This window comes from Theropithecus gelada, chromosome X (assembly GCF_003255815.1).
Source record: "Theropithecus gelada isolate Dixy chromosome X, Tgel_1.0, whole genome shotgun sequence".
NCBI lineage: Eukaryota > Metazoa > Chordata > Mammalia > Primates > Cercopithecidae > Theropithecus > Theropithecus gelada.
This window is the reverse complement of record NC_037689.1, coordinates 90,590,732-90,614,092: the sequence shown is the minus strand read 5'-3', so window position 1 is coordinate 90,614,092 and position 23,361 is coordinate 90,590,732. Positions and strand designations below refer to the sequence as shown.

The following is a 23,361-nucleotide window of genomic DNA, read 5'->3' as shown; positions in this document are numbered from 1 at the left end:
GAAAAAGCAAGATGCAGAATACAGTTGACCCTTGAACAACACAGGTTTGAATTGCACAGGTCCACTTATACCGGGACTTTTTTCAATAAAAGTTAATACAAAGTGTGCCTGCCTCTCCTGCCTCCCATTCCACCTCCTTAACTTCTTCTGCCTCTGCTATCCCTGAGACAGCATGAGCAACCCCTCCTCTTCCTTCTCCTCTTAAGCCCACTCAATGTAAAAACACTGAGAATGAAGACCTTTATGGTGATCTACTTCCACATAATGAATAGTAAATATATTTTCACTTTCTTAGGATTTTATTCATAATATTTTCTTTTCTCTAGCTACTTTATTGTAATAATACAGTATATAAAACATATACAGAATTTGTGTCAATCAACTGTGTTTGTTATAGATAAGACTTCCAGTCAAGAGGAGGCTATTAGTAGTTAAGTTTTTAGGGAGTGAAAAGTTACACGTTGATTTTCAACTGCATGGAGGGTGGGATTCAGTGCCCCTAATCTCCGCGTTGTTAAAGGGTCAAATTTAGTATTGTGATGTGTGATCTTTTAGGTAAAGAAGAGGGGAAATAAAATATATTTGGATTTGCTTATATCTGCATAAAGAAACTCTAGAAGGATACATAGAAAGCCATTAAGTTTGTGATCTCTGATGGGTAGATAGAGAGATAGATTGCATACATTTTTATCGTTTGATTTTTTTACCATATAAATATATTAGCTATTCATATATTAAATTTAAAAATGATAAATCCATTATGTGATCTTAATAAGTCCTCTCTCTCTCTCTCTCTCTCCCCGTGCCCTCCCCCCACCCCGTGCTTCAGTTTATAAAGCTAGGAAGATCCTAAGAGTTAGAAGTAGTGTATAGCCTTATGGCTAAGAATATAGGCTCTAGAGCCAGCCTACTGAGATCCAACCTTAGTTCTTTCAATTGCCAGTTGTGAGAACTTGAACAACTTATTTAATGTCATTGAGCCTCACTTTACTCATCTTTAAATCAGGGAGAATGGTAGAATGTCATGATACTCATGCTGCCCCTCATTTTGAGCAAACCCCTGACTCTCAGTCACCTAGTTTCCTCATTTGCAAAACAGGGGTAGGTGTTCATGAGGGTTTAATGAGTGAATAACTGTAAAGTACTTACAACAATGTCCAGCACATAGTAATGCTCAATAAATGATAATAAATACTATTATTTGAGGGTGTGATTATATGTGCCTAGCTTTAGGCAAATCATAAACTCTCTGAGCCTCAGTTTCCTCATCTATAGATAGACATAATGCCTGCCAAAGAGATGATGAGATCATGGATTTGAAAGTACTCTGTGGAATGAAAACTCGATTAGTATATCAAGAATTGCCATAGTTCAACTTACAGAATGGGTGAACATTTTTGCAATCTATCCATCTGACAAAGGTCTAATATCCAGAGTCGACAAGGAACTTAAACAAATTTACAAGGAAAAAACTAACAACCTCATTAAAAAGTGGGCAAAGGACATGAACAGACACTTCTCAAAAGAAGACACTCATGAGACCAACAAACATTTAAAAAGTTCAACAATGCTGATCATTACAGAAATGCAAATCAAAACCACAATGAGATATCATCTCACTGCCATTCTGACTGGCAATTATTAAAAAGTCAAGAAACAACATGCTGGCAAGGATGTGGAGAAAAAGGAATGCTTTTACACTGTTGGTGGGAATGTAAATTAGATCAACAAGTGTGGAAGACAGTGTGGCAATTCCTCAAAGATATAGATGCAGAAATACCACTTAATGCAGCAATACCATTACTGGGTATATACCCAAAGGAATATAAATCATTCTCTTATAAAGATATACGCATGTGTATGTTCATTGCAGCACTATTCACAATCGCAAAGACATGGAATCAACCGAAATGCTCATCAATGATAGGCCGGATAAAGAAAATGTAGTACATATACACCATGGAATACTATGCAGTAATAAGAAGGAATGGGATCATGTACTTTACAGGGACATGGATGGAGCTGGAAGCCATTATCCTCAGCAAACTAACACAGGAGCAGAAAACCAAACACTGCATGTTCTTCCTTATAAGTGGGAGCTGAATGATGAGAACACATGGTGGGGAAACAACATACACTGGGGCTTGTTGGAGGTGTTGTGTGAGAGAGAGGATCAGGGAGAATAGCTAATGGATGCTGGGCTTAATACCTGGGTGATGGGTTGATCTGTGCAACAAACCACCATGGCACATGTTTACCTAGGTAACAAACTTGCACATCCTGCACATGTACCCTGGAACTTAAAAGTTGAAGAAAAATAAAACAACAAAAAAGAATTATCACAGTAGAAAAACATGAGGTACTAAATGAAGATCTCACCTATTCAAGGCTCCCCCTTCCCACCCCCAGCATTCCAAATAAGATTGTATCAGAGGGGCAAGTGGAGGTCTTTAAAGGCCATGAGTCATTTGTGTATTAAGTTTCAGGAAATGAGTCCCAGTTCCCACCTCCCAAAAGCAGAGTGGACAAAATGAGCTGCACACCAGTAGTTGCCAGTCCATCATGAGATGCCAAGTGTTTCCATGTAACTGTTCCTATTTCTAGGAGATGCTAGAGTTCAGTGCTGCCCCCACTCCCCTCAGCTGCTTTTCAGAAAGGAAAGGAAGTAGCACCAGTTCCAAAGGCTCACTCTCCCCTCTCCACACATACACCCAGTTAACAAGGATTTAAAAATTTAAAAAAAAAAACCCTCACTTAAGCAGGAGCACCAACTCTTCATATCTTAGCAACCTTAGCAACCAGCCCTTACAGTCGTATTTTATGACATAGAAAGTTGTTTCATAACCATTATCTGATTTGTACCTCACAAAAGCCCAAGGAGACTGGAAAGGGGTAGTGGTGGGGGTGGGGTGGTTCATCATTCCCATTTTCCAGAAGGGAAAGACTGTTTCTGAGAAAGCAAATGACTTACCACTGCTCTTACTGCTTCATGAAAGAGTGGAAAGAACAAAGGATTAACAGCCAGAAGACCCAGTTCCGGAAAAAGTGTTTTGGAATCTGTACAGTTCTATACATTTGGGATTTTTAAAAATTGTCATGCTAGAGCCAGGCCTAGAACCTGAGTTTCCCATCCTCCCGGTCAGAATTCTTGAAGCTTTACTATACTGTTAATGGAGACGGGAAGAGCAAATAAGGACCTAGAAAAAATTATCCCCTAAGAATAACTGCACCTTACATGTAAACAGAATTTTACAGCTTCCTAAATACTGTGGCTTTTTATCACGTATCAACCTCCTGACAACCTTGTGAGGGAAATGCAGCAGGAAATAGGAACCTAAAATTTTAACCACCCACATGCATACTTCTTATCCATCTTCTCTGCTGCATTTTTTCTCCTTAGCATGTAAAACTACCATATTACATATTTGGTCATGTTCTTAGCATATAACTTCCCTTTTAGAATATATGTTCCCTGAAGACAGAATTTTTGTCTGTTTTGTAAACACATCTAGTGCCTAGAACAGTGCCTGCTGCATAACAGATGCTCAATAGTACTGAATGACTGAATGAATGTGTGTGCATGCACATTGAGAGGAGGAAATGGAGGCAGGGAGAAAGGCCCCATTTGTGTAAACTGATATCCAGAGGAGTTAGGTAATTTTTCTACGAATGACTTCTGAAGTGTCTTGTTTCAGCCTGTTCCCCTCACCCTACTGCTTGGCTGGTTCAGTGGCATCTTACCTGGGCCAAAAGAAACATTTTCTACCAATGCCTCTGTCCTCTCTAGGGCCAGCTCCAGGCTTGATGGCTACAGGTTGCCTGAGGTTCACCCCTTCATCAGCTCATTCATCCACTCCACAAGCAGTAACAGAGTGCCTGTTATGTCTACAAAAAGCATTCTGTCAGGCTTCACTGCCTTTACATACCCAAATGTATGCACCTCACAAACACTCAAAGGGCTTTTCTGAGTTTCCCTCTCTGGAATGTACAATGGTGAAAGAAGAAAGGGCAAAAATCATTTGAGTCTTCTCAGCACATGGCCTGAGTGTACCTCTCTTCTGTGCCCTACCTGCATTTTCCTCACTAAAGAACTGTGCCCCTCTAGCTCTCATCTTGTGTCCCCTACATGTGTGTGCCTAACCTCAGCTGAGCCATCCAAGACCCCTGATCACCAACCCTAGTCCCCTATGCGGCCCCTCATCCACTCCGACAAGATGAAAGAAACAATCACGAACCAGGAAAACCCACCAAACTACAGGAAAGGAACTGCTCAGAGAAAGAAGGAGGTGGTTCATAAAACAGCCACAGCAGATGATTAAAAACCTCAGTTCTCCTTAAAGAAGTTCGAGGTAAACAATGTCTCTGGTATTGAAGAGGTGAATATGTTTACAAACCAAGGAACAGTGATCCACTTTAACAACCCTAAAGTTTAGGCATCTCTAGGAGTGAACACTTTCACCATGACAGGCCATGCTATGACAAAGCAGCTGACAGAAATGCTACCCAGCATCTTAAACCAGCTTGGTGCAGTTTGACTACTTTAAGGAGACTGGCTGAAGCTCTGCCTAAACAATATGTGGATGGAAAAGCACCACTTGCTGCTGGAGAGGATGATGATGATGAAGTTCGAGATCTTGTAGAAAATTTTGATGAGGCTTCCAAGAATGAGGTAAACTGAATTGAGTCAATATCTGAAGAAGATAAAACTTGAAGAAGTTACTGGCAGCTGCTATTTTATATTATGACTGCTTTTTAACAAATTTTTGTTTATAGATCTGATAAAATCTAGTTCTCTAATATTTTTAAGCCCAAGCCCCTTGGACACTGCAGCTCTTTTCAGTTTTTGCTTATGAACAATTTGCGCTTTGCAGCTAATTAAGATGAAGAAGGCTGGGAATAAAGTTTGAGATAAAGGTAAATAAAGTTATTTAGTTAAAAAAAATTGTGCCTACCTCATAATTTCGTTGAGAAGATTATATTAGATACACATGCAGAAACATTTAGAACAGCGCCTGGCACAAAATAAATGCTGGCTTGGTAAAGGTAAGCTATCTTTCTTAAGACATACTGCATTTATAACCTTATTCCTGGTACCCCTCACCTCTAGAATGAAGGAGACTGGGCACTGTTCACTCCTGGAAAGTGAGAAGAGTAATGACCAAATAACTACTATGGAGTTATACACCTGGTTTTCATTCTGGCTCCGTTTGGAGATAGTTGTATGGAGAAGATATTCCACCTCTTAAAGCCTTAGTTTCCCCACCTTTAAAGTAGGGAGAGTGTTGTTGTGAGGATTACATGAATTCATGCATGTCATGGCACTTTTTCTTTATTTCAGTAGCTTTTGGAGAACAAGTGGTTTTTGGTTACGTGGATGAATTGTATAGTGGTGAAGTCAGATTTTGGTGTACCAGCCACCCAAGTATTGTACATTGTACCCAATATGTAGTTTTTTTTTATTTCTCATCCTCCAACCCTTCCCCTTCTGAGTCTCAAATATCTATTATACCACTTTGTATGCCTTTGTGTACCCATAGCTTAGTCCCCACTTACAAGTGAGAACATACAGTATTTGATTTTCCATTCCTGAGTTACTTCACTTGTAATAACAGCCTCTAGCTCCATCCAAGTTACTTCAAAAAACATTATTTACTCCTTTTTTATGGCTGAGTAGTATTCCATGGTGGTTTATATACCACATTTTCCTCATCCACTCATTAATTGTTGGGCACTTGGGTTAATTCCATATCTTTGCAATTGTGAATTGTGCTGTGATAAACATATGTGTGTAGGTGTGTTTTTGATATAATGACTTTTTTTTCCTCTGGGCAGATACCCAGTAGTGAGATAGCTGGATCAAATGGAAGATCTACTTTTGGTTCTTTGAGAAATCTCTATACTGTTTTCCATAGAGGTTGTACTAATGTATATAATATTGTTTGACTCTGTGTCACCATGCAAATTTTACCTTTAATTGTAATAATTCCCACGTGTTAAGGGAGGGGCCAGGTGGAGATAATTAAACATGGGGGCTGTCTCCCCCATATGGTTTTTGTAATAGTGAGTGAGTTCTCATGAGATCTGATGGTTTTATAAACATTTGGCATTTCCCCTGCTGGTACATTTTTTCTTTGCCTGCCACCATCCACTTAACATGTAACTTGCTCCTCCTTGCCTTCCACCATACTTGTAAGACCTCCCCAGCCATGTGAAACTGTAAGTCCAGTTAAAACTCTTTCTTTTGTAAATTGCCCAGTCTCAGGCATGTATTTATCAGCAGTGTGAAAATAAACAAATACAGTAAATTGGTACTGGCAGTGGGGTGCTACTAAAAAAGTTCCCCAAAATGTGAAAGAAACTTTGGAACTGGGTAAGAGGCAGAGGTTGAAACAGTTTGGAGGGCTCAGAAGAAGAGAGGAAAATGTGGGAAAGTTAAAAACTTCCTAAAAACTTGTTACATGGCTTTGCCCAAAATGCTAATAGCAATATGAACAATAAAGTCCAACTGTGGTGGTCTCAGATAAACATAAGGAACTTGTTGGTAACTGAAGCAAAGGTAACTCTTGTTATATTTTAGCAAAGAGACTGTCGGCATTTTGCCCCTGCCCTAGAAATTTTTAAAACTAAACTTTAAAAAGTAATTTATGGTATCAGGTGAAAAAATGTCTAAGCAGCAAAGCATTCAAGATGTGACTTGGGTGCTGCTAAAGGCATTCAGTTTTATAAGAAAAGCAAAGCATAAAAGTTTGAAAAACTTGCAGCCTAACAATGCAATGAAAAAAAAAAAAAAACTCATTTTCTAAGGAAAAACTGAAGCAGGCTACAGAAATTTGCATAAATTACAAGAAGTTAAATGTTAATCCCCAACACAATGGGGAAAGTGTCTTCAGGGCATGGCAAACCCTCCCATCACAGGCATGGAGGTTTAGGAGGAAAAAATTGTTTCTTGGGCTGGGCCCAGGGTCCCTCTGCTGTATTCAATATAGGGACTTGGTGCCCTGTGTCCTAGCTACTCCAGCCATAAATAAAAGGGGCCAAGGTACAGCTCAGGCTGTTGCTTCAGAGGATGCAAGGCCCAAGCCCTGGCAACTCCCATGTGGTGTTAAGCCTACGGATGCACAAAAGTCAAAAATTAAGGTTTAGAAACCTCTACCTAAATTTCAAAAAAATATATAAAAATGCCTGGAAGCCCAGGCAAAAGTTTGCTGTGGGAGGCAGGATGCATAAAAAACCTCTGCTAGGGCAGTGTGAAAGGAAAATGTGGGGTCGAGCCCCCACACAGAGCCCCTACTGGGGCACCACCTAGTGGAGCTGTGAGAAGAGGGCCACTGTCCTCCAAACTCCAAAATGGTAAATCCACTAACAGCTTGCATCTTGTGCCTAAAAAAGCTGCAGACACTCAATGCCAACCGCGAAGGCAGCCAGGAGGGAGGCTGTTCCCTGCAAAGCCACAGGGGTGGAGCTGCCCAAAACCATAAAAACTCACCTCTTACATCAGCGTAACCTGAATGTAAAATATAAAGTTAAAGGAAATCATTTTAAAAATTTAAAATTTAATTGCTCCACTGGATTTGAAACTTGCATGGGGCCTGTAGCCCCTTTGTTTTGGCCAATTTCTCCCATTTAAAATGACTGTGTTTACCCAATACCTGTACCCCCACTGTATCTAGAAAGTAACTGCTTGCTTTTAATTTTGCAGGCTCATAGGCGGAAGGGACTTGCCTTGCCTCAAATTTTGAAATGTAAACTTTTGGGTTAATGCTAAAATAAATTAAGGCTTTGGGGGACTGTTGGAAAGGCAAAATTGGTTTTAAAAAGTAAAAACATAAACTTTGGGAGGAACCAGGGGTGGAATAATATGGTTTAGCTCTGTGTCCCCACCCAAATCTCACCTTAAATTGTAATAATCCCTACTTGTCCAGGGCGGGGCCAGGTGGAGATAATTAAATCATGGGCGTGGTTTCCTCCATACTGCTCTCATAATAATGAGTGAGTTCTCACAAGATCTGATGGTTTTATAAGTGCCTGGCATTTCCCCTGGTGGTACATTATCTTTGCCTGCTGCTATCCACATACAATGTAACTTGCACCTCCTTGCCTTCTGCCATAATTGTGAGGCTTCCCTAGGCATGTGAAACTGTAAACTGTAAGTCCAATTAAACCTCTTTCTTTTGCAAATTGCCCAGTCTCAAGTATGTCTTTATCAACAGCGTGAAAACAAACTAATACAGTACATTTCAACCAGCAGTATATAAGTGTTCCCTTTTCACCACATAAATGCCAACATCTATTGTTTGTAGACATTTTAATAATAGCTATTCTGGCTGAGTAAGGTTGTATCTCATTGTAGTTTTAGTTTGCATTTCCCTGATAATTAGTCACATTGAGCATTTTTTCATATATTTGTTGACCATTTGTATATCTTGTGAAAGTACTTTGAAAATATGAAATACCAAATGAATGTGAAGGATTATTATTACATTGAAATAGTAAAGGCTATCGTTAATTGAGCCCTTGCTATATGAAAGACACTGTACCAAGTGCTTTAAATGAATATTATTCATTTAAATTAATATTTCATACTCAAAACAATAGTACCAGTGACTGGATATTATCATTATTCCGGTTTCATAGGCAAGGCATGATGATCAATTTTATGTGTCAACTTGGCTGAGCCACAGTGCCCAGATAATTGGTCGATTATTCTGGATATTTCTGTCAAGGTATTTTAATAGATGAGATTTACATTTAAATTGGTGGACTTTGAGTAAGCCAGAATACCCTGCATAATGTAGGTGGGCTTCATCTAATCAGTTGAAGAACTTATTTTTTATTTATTTATTTTTTTTGAGACAGAGTCTCATTCCATCATCCAGGCTGGAGTGCAGTGGCATGATCTCAACCCACTTCAACCTCTGCCTCCCAGGTTCAAGCGATTCTCATATCTCAGCCTCCTGAGTGGCTGGAATTACAGGCATGAACCACCATGCCCGGCTAATTTTTGTATTTTGAGTAGATACAGGGTTTCACCATATTGGCCAGGCTGGTCTTTAATTCCTGACCTCAAGTGATCCACCTGCCTCAGCCTCCCAAACTGCTGGGATTACAGTCATGAGTCACCATGTCCGACCTGAAGATCTTAATGGAATTAAAGACTGACCTTCCCTGAGCAAGAAGGAATTCTGCCAGCAGACTGCCTTTGGACTCTTACTGCAACTCTTCCCTGGGTCTCCAGCCTGCCTACCTACCCTGCAGATTTTGGACTTGCACCACCAAAACTCTGTGAGTCAACTCCTTAAAATAAATCTCTCTTTCTCTATGTATGTACATAACTTATTGGTTCTGTTTCTCCGGAGAAACCTCACTAATAAATACGGAAACTGAAGCTTAAACAGGTTAAGTCACTTGCTCAAAATTACACAGCTGGTCTGTGGCAGAGCCAGAAAGCTAGGGGTCATCTGTCTTATATGTCTCTGAATTAATTCACCAGCAAGTCCCATTGATTTTATTTCAAAAATGGATGTCGGTCTTCCCTCCTCTATCCAACTCAAATAGCTGAATGGATTTTTGCAGCAGCCACTCAATTGGGCTTACCATCTCTGCTTTCACCATCTCCTATCCATTCTCTACAGGGCCATATGCAAAAGTCCTTTTCTTGTATCACAAAGCAGACCCTATCATTCCACTCCTTTGAACACTTCCTATTGTGTTTAAAATAAATAATGCTTGCCATGTGCCCAGTATTGCCATGCACACTGTGAGCATGTTAACTCACTTAATCCTCACAATAACAGGATGAATAGTGTCATTATTTTCCTCACTTTTCAGAGGGCATTACTGAGGCACAGAAAGATTCGGTAACATTCTCAAGGTTACATAGCTAAGAAGTGACACAGTCAGAATTTGAACCCAGGGAGTATGGTTTCAGAGTCTGTGCTATTGACCACTGAACCACACTGACTCTGAGTATAGCCAATTCATACTTTCCTTGGGCTTACAAGGTTCTTTGTGAGCTGGTCTCTGCCTTACTCTCTACCCTCCTATCATGCCACTTGTCTCGCTCTCTCACTGTGTCAGTCACACTAGCCTTCTTTCTGTCTCTCAAGTGTACCAAGTTGCTTCAACCTGAAGGCCTTTGCATGTGCTATTCCTGCTGGCTCCCCTCAACTTCCCATAAGCTGCACTGTCTCTTCCTTTTTAAAATTGTAATCCAAATGTGTCAGGATCTTTCCCCAAGTCTCTACACAACTGACTCAGCTGAAATGTCATTTCCCTGGTGTGCTAGGCTGACCCTTTGACAGTATATCTCCTCATGGCAATAGGATCTTTTAGAGATAGCTAAATGCATTTCTCTCCTCCACTGTCCAGTTTCCATCATCTAGCAGCTTAATCACTTACAGAACTAACCACATTCTAACACACACACACACACACACATCAGCATCATATGAAAACTTTACAAAGCAATGATATCTTAAGAAGAAGCTCCTCACATTATGTCAGGACTTTTTGGTGTTTTTCTCAGTCTTTTCTCCAGCACAGAATCCAGGAAGTCTTGGATTGGGGCAGGAGGGATTGTTCCTTGTGAATAAAATTCCTATTGGATTTCTTAGCACTCAGAGGAGGAGAAGGTATGATCTTCTAAGGTATGAATTCAGGGAAGTGGAAAAGACCATACTCTGCCCACCCAAGTGTGTGTCTCCTCTGTCCTGTCAGGAATAATAATTACTCCCCACATTGATACAGAGTAGTGCAGTTCACACAGCACTTTCCCATCTATACCTACTCAATCATCTGATTCTCACAGCAGACTGGGAAGATAAGCAAAGGCTATGTGATAGTTAATTTTAATGTATCAACTTGGCTGAGCCACAGGGTGCCCAGATATTTGATCAAACATTACTCTGGGTGTGTCTATGAGGACTTTTCCAGATGCAATTAACATTTGAATTAGTAGACAAAGTAAAGAAGATTGCCCTCCACAATGTGGATGAGCTCCCATCCAATCAGTTGAAGATATGAATAGAACAAAAAGGCCTAGTAAAAGGGAATTCCTCCTGCCTGACTGCTTGAGCTGGGACATTGGTTTTTTCTAGCCTTAAGACTTGGACTGAAACATCAATTTTTCTTGTGTCGCAAGCCTGACGGCTTTCAGACTGGCATTCACACTATCAGTTCTTCTGGTTCTCAGGCCTTCATACTAGGGCTACACCTACACATTGGCTCTCCTGGGACTTGAGCTTGCAGAATGCAGATCTTAGGACTTCTCAGACTCCATAATCATGAGCAAATCCATTATAATATCTATCTATCTATCTATCTATCTATCTATCTATCTATCTGTCTGTCTGTCTGTCTGTCTGTCTGTCTATCTATCTATCTATCTATCTATCTATCTACTTATCCATTCACCCATCCATTCTATTGGTTTTATTTCTCTAAAGAACCTTTACTAATACAGGATATTATCCTCATTTAATTGATAAGGATCCTGAAGTTCAGAGAGGTTTAGCAATTTGGCCAAGGACATATAGTGACAGCTGCTGGTGGAGGCAGGACTCAAACCCAGGTCCATCTGACTTTTAATCATACTTTTTTTCCCAAGAAATTTCTACAACAGACATTCATCTCAATCAGAGTATTTGAGATTGCCTATCATAATATCTGTGGAATTTACCTCTGGTTGTCAAATGCAACCCCTCTCCTTTTCCAGTTCGCTCTGCTGGTGTCCTGTGTCACCAAAGGAATCCTCCACTACTTTGTTTCATCATGTCATTATCCTTTCTACCAGGCAAAGCTTCTGAGCTCTTCTTGTTCTAGCCCCAGTACACATTTCCAGAATTACAGGCTCCAGCCACACCAGAACACTAATGTACTATTTCCAGAACTTATGATTCCTTTAATGTCTTGATTCTTTATCTTATGTTGTACCCTCTGCTTGAAACATCTCATGCTTCACCTACCATGCCTACTCCCCATCCCAAGCAACTGTGCTATGGGAAAGGCTGTAAAAATGCAGTTTATATAAAAACCCTAGAAGATAACATAGAAAACACTATTCTGGACATAGGCCCTGGAAAAGATTTCATGACAAAGACACCAACAGCAATTGCAACAACAACAAAAAAAATTGGCATATGCAACCTAATTAAACTAAAGAGCTTCTGCACAGCAAAAGAAACAGAGTAAACAGACAACCTACAGAATGGGAGAAAATGTTTACAAACTATGTATCTAACAAATTTCTAATATCCAGAATCTACAAGGAACTCATACAAATCAACAAGCAAAAAAAATACAACCTCATTAAAAAATGAGCAAAGGACATGAACAGACATTTCTCAAAAGAAGACATACATGTGACCAACAAGCATATGAAAAAATATTCAACATAATTAATCACTAGAGAAATGCAAATCAAAACCACAATGAGATACCATCGCACACCAGTCAGAATACCTATTATTAAGAAGTCAAAAAATAACAAATGCTAATGAGGTTGCAGAGAAAAGGCAACACTTATATACTGTTGGGAATGTAAACTAGTTAAGCCACTGTGGAAAGCAGTTTGGAGATTTCTCAAAGAACTTAAAACAGAGATACTATTTAACCTAGCAGCAATCCCATTACTGGGTATATAGCCAAAGGAATATAAATCATTCTACCATAAAGATATATGCACATGTATGTTCATCACAGCACTATTCACAATAGCAAAGACATAAAATCAACCTAGATGCCCATGACAGTGGATTGGATAAAGAAAATATGGTACATATACACCATGGAATACTACAGAGCCATAAAAAGGCAAGAACATGTCCTTTGTGGCAACATGGATGGAGCTGGAGGTCATTATCCTAAGCGAATTAACACAGAAACAGAAAACCAAGTACTGCATGTTCTGACTTACAAGTGTGAGATAAACACTGAGTACACATGGACACAAAGAATGGAACAATAGACATTGAGGCCTACTTGAGGGTGAAGGATGTGAGGAGGGTGAGGACTGAAAAACTACCTATCAAGTAATATGCTTATTACCTAGGTGAAGAAATAATCTATACATCAAACCCCATGACACACAATTTGCCCATATAACAAACTGGTACACATACTCCTTGAACCTGAAATAAAAATTAGAAGAAAAAAATAAAAATAAAAAATAAAATAAAAAGTATATTTAAACACTGTCTCTTGGAAGCCCTACTCAATACCCTGAACCCCTCACCCACCACATTCTTGCTCCCCTATTTTCTTACATTATCTTCTTTATACATTCCTAAAGCATTTAGTCCAGCCTGTCTTTATTTCCCCCCTACTCAATCCTAAGCTCCTTGAAGACATAAGCCACATCTTCCTTTGACTCTCCCACACCTCCGTCCAGTACAGTGCCTCAGAAATCATAGCTTCTAGCTAAACATCCATTTTCAGCCTTGTTCATCATGTCTAATGACTGGAGACAACCCAATTCACCATCAACAGAGGACACAATGGAATCCTATGTAGCCATACAAAAGGAAGGCTCTCTACTTGTACTGATATATAATAATCTCCAAGACATATTGTTAATTAAAAAATAGCTGACTATAACAATGTAAGAATATGCTACTATATGCATGAAGAAAGTGTGTGTGTGTTTCTGTGTACTTAGGTATATGCTCATGAAAGCTCAGAATATCCCAGCATGAACACCTAAGAGCCTGATATCTGGGGCTGCTCCTGGGGAAAAGGACCAGGTAACAGGATGAAGGGAAGAAGGGAGACTTATTTTTCACCACATTACCTTCCCTACTCTGAGTTTTATACTCTACACATGTATTAACTATTCAGGATAAAGACATAATATTTGTCATGAATCTATTACATGGGAGAGGAAACATAATTGACTTCTTTAGTATTGACATAAATTTATTTCCCAGATTAACTTGAAAGGACCCTGAGGAATGCAACATGATTAGTCAGTAATAAAATAAAGCTGTGTTTCTGAACCAACTAGAATGGGCTCTGACTCTGAAGGAAATGTAAAATAATAACAACAAATATTTATATGACTTTTACTCTGTATCAGGCATTGTTCGAGGTGTTTTGCATGTATTCACTCATTTCATCCTTACAACTATGCTATGAAATAGGTATGCACTACTATCTTCCCACCTTTAAAGATAAGGATACTAAGGAGTCAAGTGGGATGCCCAGGACCACACAAACAATAAGTGGCCAGAGCCAAGGCAGAAGAGTAAAAGCTAGTGATACTGAGACAGTATCCCCGGCACCCAGCAATTTGTAAATGATCAATAAATAAATTGGATAGATGAACAGATGGATAGATGGATGGATGGATAGGTGGAGGAATTGATGGGTGAATGAGAGGATGTGTGTATAGGTGAGTGGATCAGTGGGTGAATGAGAGGCACATAGAGGAACGGGGAGTAGATGGGTCATGGGTGGATAAGTGGGTTGTGCAAAGAGTAGGCCTTTTGCAAACAAATAGATTTGGATTTGAAATCTTATGTTGCCCTTTGTTTAACCCTGAGAGAGATGCCTAAGCTGTCTATTCCTGTTTCCAAGCTGGACTAGGCTATGAATTCTGGGAAGATAGAGACATTTTTTTGTTTTGTTCCCTGCCACATCTCCAGTGGATAGAAGAGTACCTGACACATAGTAGATGCTCAGTGAATATCTGTTGCATGGATTTATAAACTAACACATAAACACATGTAGACATTAAGGGGCTAATTTTGTAGGTGTTAATGTGAGGATTGATTGGGATAACATTTAATATAACTGGCACATGCATAACAGGTGAGCTTCCCTTCCCTTGGCCCTACTAAATTTACCTCACAGAAGAAGCACACTCAATGGAGAATTCAGATCTGTGGGTTCTTATTCCAGTGACTGAGCAGCTGCATGGTCTTGGGTAAAGCACTCTCCTTTTCTGAACTTCAGTGTTCACAATCTATAAAATGAGTAGTATTCAAACATTTTGTGTGGGGGATGGAGGGAATACAGGATAAGAAAAACTCCCTTTTTCCGAAATCTTAAGCAACAATCCAATGTATAAAGCAAAAGCCCAGGTGCTGTAGACCAGAGGTGAGAGATCCACACTCCTTCCTGCTCCTTTTTCCCCCTCCCCAAGACACTGCCATGGTAACCCTAGGGCTCGGAGCCAGGAGTCTGCAAACCTTTTCTGCAAAGGGCCAAATACTGAATTTTTTAAGCTTTGGGGGCCATATGGTCTCTGTCACAACTACTCAACTCTGCTTTTGTATAACAAAGGCAGCCACACACAATAAGCAAATGAATGGGCATGGCTGTGTTCCAATGAAAGTTTATTTATGGATGCTGAAATTTGAATTTCATTATAATTTCATATACTTGTACCACCAAACACTATTCTTCATTTGATATTTTCCTAGCAATTTAAAAATGTAAAAATCATTCTTAGCTTGTTGGCTAGATTTGGTCAGCAGGCTATACAGTTTGTTGACCCCTGATCTAAGGAGTTGAGCTAGATTATCCCCAAGGTCATCCAACTTGGACATTATAGGTCAGGCACTCCAGAAGCAACACAAGTACTGCAGAAAGTAAAGCCTGAAACAATAGTGCTGACATGTAAATTTTAGAAAGTAGATAACAGTGGACTGGGTCTGTTCTAGGTTAGGAGAATTAAAAAAGGAGGTTCAAGTTCTGCTCCTACCTCTCACTTTCCCAGGCTGTACAGCACTTTTAAATGCTAGGTAGTTCATCTACCCTCAGAACTTCAACTGTCATCAATGCCTCCCAATCCCTTCTGAGCTCAATATCTGATCACCAACTGCCTATTAGATATCCACAATGTAAGACTGTCCAAGCATCTGAAACTCATCAGGGCTGAGACTATACTACTGTACTAGTCATCTCCTTCCCCTAAATCATCCAGAAACACTGCTCTATTTTGCATCCCCTATCTCCATGAAGCATGTCATGTATTAGCCCATTCTCATACTGCTAATAAAGACATACCTGAGACTGGGCAATTTATAAATGAAAGAAGTGTAATTGACTCACAGTTTAGCATTGGCTGGGGAGGCCTCAGGAAACATGATTATGGCAGAAGGGGAAGCAAACACATCCTTCTTCACATGGAGGCAGCAAGGAGAAGTGTAGAGCAAAGAGAATAAAAAGCCCCTTATAAAACCATCAGATCTTGTGAGAACTCAGGCACTATCACAAGAACAGCATGAAGGTGACTGTCCCCATGATTCAATTACCTCCCCAGGTCCCTTCCATGACACATGGGGATTATGGGAACTACAATTAAAGATGAGATTTGGGTGGGGACACAGCCAAACCATAACATTCCACCACTGGCCCCTCTGAAATCTCATGTCCTCACATTTCAGAACACAATCATGCCCTTCCAACAGTCCCCCAAAGTCTTAATTCACTCCAGCATTAACTCAAAAGTCCAAGTCCAAAGTCTCATCTGAAAAGGCAAGTCCCTTCTGCCTATGAGCCTGGAAAATAAAAAGCAAGTTAGTTACTTCTTAGATACAATGAAATTATAGACATAAAGATGCCTAGATACAAAGACATTGGGTAAATACGCCTGTTCCAAATGGGATAAATTGACCAAAATGAAGGAGTTACAGTTTCCATGCAAGTCCAGAATCCAGTGAAGCAGTCAAATCTTAAAGCTCCAAAATAATCTCCTTTGACTCCATGTCTCACATCAGGTCCACTCTGTGGGTGGACTCCCACAGGCTGGGGCAAATCTGCCCCTCTAGCTTTGCAGGGTACAGCCCCCTCCAGGCTGCCTTCATGGCTGGCATTGTCTGTGGCTTTTCCAGGCACACAGTGCAAGCTGTCGAATCTATCATTCTGGGGTCTGGAGGACAGTGGCCCTCTTCTTACAACTTTACTAGGCAGTACCCCAGTGGGGACTCTGTGTGGGAGCTCCAACCCCACATTTCCCTTCCACACTGCCTGAGCAGAGGTTCTCCATGAGGGCTCCACTCCTGCACTGAACTCCTTCCTGGATATCCAGGCATTTCCATACATCCTCTGAAATCTAGGCAGAGGTTCCCAAACCTCAATTCTTGACTCGTGTGCACCCACAGGCCCAACATCATGTATAACCTGCCAAGGCTTGGGGCTTGTACCCGCTGAAGCAATGGTCTGAGCTCTACATTGGCCCCATTTAGCCACAGCTGAGATGCAGGGCACCACGTCCCAAGACCTTACAAAGCAGCAAGGCCCTGGGCTGGCCCATGAAACCATTTTTTCCTCCTAGACCTCCAGGCATTTGATGGGAAGGGCTGCTGTGAAGCCCTCTGACATGCCCTGCAGACATTTTCCTCATTGTCTTGGCAATTAACATTTGGCTCCTTGTTACTTATGCAAATTTCTGCAGCCAGCTTCAATTTCTCCCCCAGAAAATGGGTTTTTGTTTTCTATTGCATTGCCAGGCTGCAAATTTTCCAAACTTTTATGCTCTGCTTCCCTTTTAAACATAAGTTCTAATTCCAAACCATATCTTTGTGAATTAATAAAACAGAATGCTTTTAAGGGCACCCAAGTCTTCTCTTGAATGCTTTGCTGCTTTGAAATTTCTTCCACCAGATACCCTAAATCATCTCTCTCAAGTTCAAAGTTCCACAGATCTCTATGGCAGGGGCAAAATGCTGCCAGTCTCTTTGCTAAAGTATAGCAAGAATCACCTTTGCTCCAGTTCTCAATAAGTTCCTCATCTCCATCTGAGACCACCTCAGCCTGGACTTTTTGGTCAAAACCCTTCAGTCGTTGATCAGCGTCAATTCATAGTAGATCCTCTACATTTGTGTTGAATAAATTAATAACCCAAAAGTACCTATAAAAAGGCACTTTATCCCCATTTAATGTAAGAGAATACTGAGAATAAAGTAGGTTTGACAATTGGTAATAGTTTCAGGACTGAGAAATGTAAAAGCCAGGCCCTAAACCTAAGGCCTAAACCATTCTCTAGGAAGCTCCAAACTTTTCCACATCTTTCTGTCTTCTTCTGAGCCCTGCAAGGTGTTCCAACCTCTGCCCATTACCCAGTTCCAAAGTTGCTTCCACATTTTGGGGTGTCTTAATAGCAGTATCCCACTCTACTGGTACCAATTTACTGTATTAGATCATTTTCATATTGCTATGAAGAAATACCAGATACTGGGTAATTTGTAAAGAAAAATAGGTTTAATGGACTCACAGTTCCACATGGGTGGGGAGGCCTCACGATCATGGCAGAAGGCGAAGGACGAGCACGGGCACATCTTACATGGTGGCAGACAAGAGAGCCTGTGCAGGGGAACTGCCCTTTATAAAACCATCAGATCTTTTGAGAACTCACTTACTATCATGAGAACAGCATGAGGGTAACTGACCCCATGATTTGATTACCTTCTACCAGGTCCTTCCCATGACACATGGGGATTATGGGAACTACAATTCAAGATGAGAAGGGGGTGGGGACACAGCAAAACCATATAACCATCCATCTAGTTTCACAAAAAGATTGTTACTAGTAGGAAGCATAGGAGGACTAGGATATGTCAAGTCTTTATTGATCCTTCACAAGATTGATGGCAGCATTTTTACTATTAGCAACATCTATCAGGCTTTGGCCCACAGTCCAAAGCTGAGTACAAGCCCTTAGATTCTGTGTTTCTACAATCGCAGGCATACAGTTCAACTAATCATGACAATGACTTCCGGTTATCTCCCAAAAACATCATTCTTCCCTTCTTCCTCTGTATTAGAAACACCATTCCCAAATTTTAGGTGTACACTTGCCACCTAGTTTATATAACTGCATTTCCTAGCTTCCCTTGCAGCTAGCAGCAGCCATGTGACACAGTTCTTCAATGAAACATAAGTAGAAGTATTAAATAGGACTTCTAGGAAGACTTCTTAAAAAGGAGGGGTCAAGAACTTTTCCTTCTTTTTTGCCTTCTGAAATTATGGATGTTAATAGATTTTCTTGAGCTTTAGCACTCATCTTGGACTATGAATAATGGAAGCCAAGTGCTATGGATGATAGAGGAGAAAAGTCTCTAAAAGCTTCCTGAAGCTGCCATAGTGGCTCAGGTAGGTACGCCTGTTTCCTGATTTTTTTATGTGAAAAAATAAAACCTGTGTGTTTTAAGTCAGTATAGATATTCTTCTGTTATTCATAGCTGAATAAAGTAAAATCAGCTGTTAAGCCTTGCAGTTGGTCCTTCCATCTGGAGAGATTGCCACAGAGTCATATATGACTCTTACACAGTTCATATGGCATTTGGCATGGAATTGGTCCACAATTCCATATTCTTATCCAGAGTGGTGGCACACCAAAGATGTGGCAGTGGGAGCAGACAACCCAGGGTGCAGGCAATAAGAGTACACTAGCTACAGAAAAAATTTTTTAAGACTAAAAGTCAAAGTGTTTTCTATCACCATGTACCAGCAATTTTAAACAACATTAGAAATAAAACATTCCTTCCTTAAAACAACAAACGAACAACAACAACAACAACAAAAACAAAACAAAACAAAATTTGGTTGGTCAAAGTTTTAAACAATTGTTGTGGTTACTATTGACTTTTAATAATATATATGAAGCTTGAAATTAGCATCTTTTTATTTATCCTTTAATCGACACTTTATTCTACATGGAAGTTGACTCAGAGAACTCCCAGTTACATCATTGGTCCATGACTCACACAGTTGTAACTACAAGTGTTCGTTCAGCTCATTTCAGTTTGTAAAGGTTCAAAATCATTCAAGAGAGCTTTAGGTCAGTTTTGTGTCTGTAATCCCTCTGGTACTATATGTTTCAGCATTTACATAGTAGGTTGAAAGTAAACAATAATAACGTAGTGATTATAAAGACAAAGAAACAGAATGTGGGTCACTTCAATTCTGTCATTCCTGTGACCAATTGTAGTTTTATGTGTGCTTAAAATCTAAAACAGTGAAACAATGAAAACTGAAAGGTGTAATACTTCTGTTTAGAGAGTGCACATTGTAGTTTATACATGAGATAAATTTTGAATTTGAATATGTTTACCATTAAAATGTATTGTTTTCCTTGGTAATTGAAAATTAAATAACAAATCAAGAAAATAATAAATAGTACTGATGATTACTGAAAATAATTTTTTCATATAGAAGACTATAAAAATTATCCATTCCAGATATTACAGATAAACAGTAGGTATACCACAACCTTGAGGTGCTAATAATACACTTAAACTTCTTCTCCAGAATCCCAGAAAGCAAGATATTAATTTATTGGTAATCCACATAGAACCAAGTCTCAGTTAGCCCTACCATGGTCAGAAGACCAAAAACAGATCACTCGAACATTGACTTAGATATGAAATGCCCCTCCATGTATACACCCACTCTATGTTCTTTCAGGCCCCACTCTTAGCTATCTGAGGGTCCAAGCAGGTGATCAGAAAGGAGAAAGACACGTTATCATCTATAAACAATGATGTCAGTCATTTCATATAGACCTAATCTCTACCATTATCACCCTGATCCAAGCAACCATCACTTCTAACCTGGGCTTCCTCACAGTTCTCATCCTTGTACCACTACAATTTAGTCTCCTGTTAAAATTTAAGTCAGATCATGTCCCTCATCTCTTCTAAACCTTTCAATGGCTCCCAATTTCAGTCAGAATAATGCCCTATAAAAGTGGCTGTTTTCTCTCTGACTTCATCTATCCTTCTTTCACATAGTAATTCTTTATCCCAAGGACACTGGTCTCCTTGCTGTTCTTTAAACAAACCAGTTGTGTTCTTTCTGGATGTTCCTTATGCCTAAAATCCTCTTCTCCTAAACATATACACAGAGTTTGTTCCTGCACTTCCTTCACATCTTTGCTCAAATGTTCCTTAACTAGTGAGGCTTTGATGGATACCATCCAACTTCCCATGTCTCTCTATTCTCTTAACAAGTTTTATTTTTATTCCTAGTGATTACCATCTCCTGACATAGTGTATATTCATTTCCATTATGGTTTAATGAACCTCCCAAACACTAGAATGTGAGCTTCATGAAAGTGAGGAATTTTTTTTTTCATTGTGATCTCCCCTGAACTTAGATCAGTGTCAATTCATAGTAGATCCTCTACATTTGTGTTGAATAAATTAATGACCCGATAGTACCTATAAAAAGGCACTTTATCCCCATTTTATGTAAGAGAATACTGAGAATAACGTAGGTTTGACAACTGGTAATAGTTTCAGGACTGAGAAATGTAAAAGCCAGGTCCTAAACCTCAGATATGTTACTCTGAGAACAGTGTTCTTTCCACTTTAGGCATACTGGCTAATCCAGCACAAACTGGCATTGCAGGAAGAAGCCATGAATAATAACAATTTACCATCCAGTGTGAACTCACAGTTTAACATCCTCTATCTATGAGACAGATTTTATTCTGTAAAATCTTGAACAATGTTTTATGTTCAAGGACCATGATTTACATGTAACACTTGAAATAAGTTACTACAGTCAAATGTTCTAAAAAGAAATCTCACTGTTATAAAAAGCTCAGTTTGTACTTCGGGCACCTTGCAAATTAAAGAACAAGGAGCAAAGACCTTTCAACTAGCCACATTATAAAATGGTGGCTAGATACACAATCCCTATTTGTTTGTAATGAGCTACTAGTTAAATTTTATCCAATACATACTTCTAGGAATCTGAGAATCTAAGACCTGGAAGGAATTTTGGTGATTATTAACATCCGCATTTAATAGGTAAGAAATCTGAGGCCCAAAGGATTTCTATTAGTGGCAAGGCAAAAACTTAGAGGTTCCCTGCCTCTCAGGCAAGAATAGAGTTTACTACTCCCATCTCTTGCATTCTGGTAAAGAGCTAAATAAATGCTTTCATCATATAATATTCACTGCCTCAGTCCTCTAAGAATATTATGAGATTTTTCCCCATCAACCAATCCTTAATTACGTAGTCTCCACAAGATGTCTGCGACCCTTTTCTCTCTCATACACAGTTGGCAAAATTTCAGATTTCTCCATTAATTTAACCTGCTGTTAATGAGTGGCTCTGGGCCCCTATACTTCAATATATTTGGAAGAGGAAGGAAGTCTCACCCTGACCCAGTTCCCAGTTGCCAGAAATGCCAGGACTGGCATGGGTTTTTTTCAGGCAATTTTTTTTTTTTTTTTTTTTTTGAGATGGAGTTTCGCTCTTGTTGCTCAGACTGGAGTGCAATGGCACAATCTCGGCTCACTGTAACCTCCGTCTCCGGGGTTCAAGTGGTTCTCCTGCCTCAGCCTCAGGCATGCGCCGCTACACCCAGCTAATTTTCTCTTTTTAGTAGAGATGAGGTTTCTCCATGTTAGGCTCATCTTGAGCTCCTGACCTCAGGTGATCCACCCGCCTCGCCCGCCCACAGTGCTGGGATTACAGGCGTGGGCCACCGTGCCCGGCTTTCAGGTAAATTTAATGGCACTAGATCATCCTGAAGAAAGTCCTTTCCCAAGATCATGACCCTGTTCCTTTCTGTCTCTTTCAGCACCATTCGAACAGATGATTGGTGGAGCAGTCGGGAAGGACTGACAGTGAGGAGACTCAAGTGCTAGACTCAGCTTTGCCTCCAAGGAGTTTGTGGCCCTGAGCAAGTCTCTCCCACTCTCTGGATCCCAGCTTTCCTGGTTGGACAGCAAGGACTCTAAGATCTTTACCTGCTCTAATCTTTTCTGGTTCTACAAACATTTGATGTAGCTTTAACGGGACCTCAGGGAAGTAGGGAGGTCTGAGAGGAAGGGTCTCTTGAAACCCTGGTACATAGGCATATGAACTGGATGCCCTTAAGAGCCACTGAAACAGAGATCTAACAAAACTCTAAGGAAGGGAAGAGGACAGGTGCTCTGAATATAGTCCTAGCCCACACCAGATTCCCTCCTCCCTTCCACAATGAAAGCAAAAAAGGAGTTAAATATCAGTTTTTGCCCAACCACTTCAGGCTACTTTCCTTCATCTGTGTGTCATGGGTGGCAGTGTAGAAGTGTGGGCTGTATTGCCATCAGTGCCTGCTGACCCAACCTAACTGCCCTCTAAGGCCCTTTTGCTTATGCCTCCCAGCTGAGGACAAAGTCATGGTGGCCTCCCACTCCCCAGAGGCCCTAAGCAGGCTTAAGCTGCTCCTGGCTAAGTCAGAGAGGCATCAAAATGCAGCCACCACTTCCTCTCTGCAAAAGGAAGTCATTCCAAGGTCTCCAGGTGGAGAAGGGAACACCATGGCATAAAATGAACTGTTGGAGGATTATACTAAACAAACACACAAGCACACACTCCTTGAGAGGGAGAGAAGAGCTCTGTTAACTGACTGTGGCCCAAACC

At 40.2% G+C, this 23,361-nt stretch overlaps 1 protein-coding gene across 5 annotated transcripts in view; it reads right to left on the bottom strand.

Annotated features, from left to right (window-relative positions):
• Window positions 1–23,361, bottom strand: part of ARHGEF9 (Cdc42 guanine nucleotide exchange factor 9) — a 156,890-nt gene that overhangs the window by 131,899 nt on the left and 1,630 nt on the right. The gene's annotated exons all lie outside the window — the stretch shown is intronic.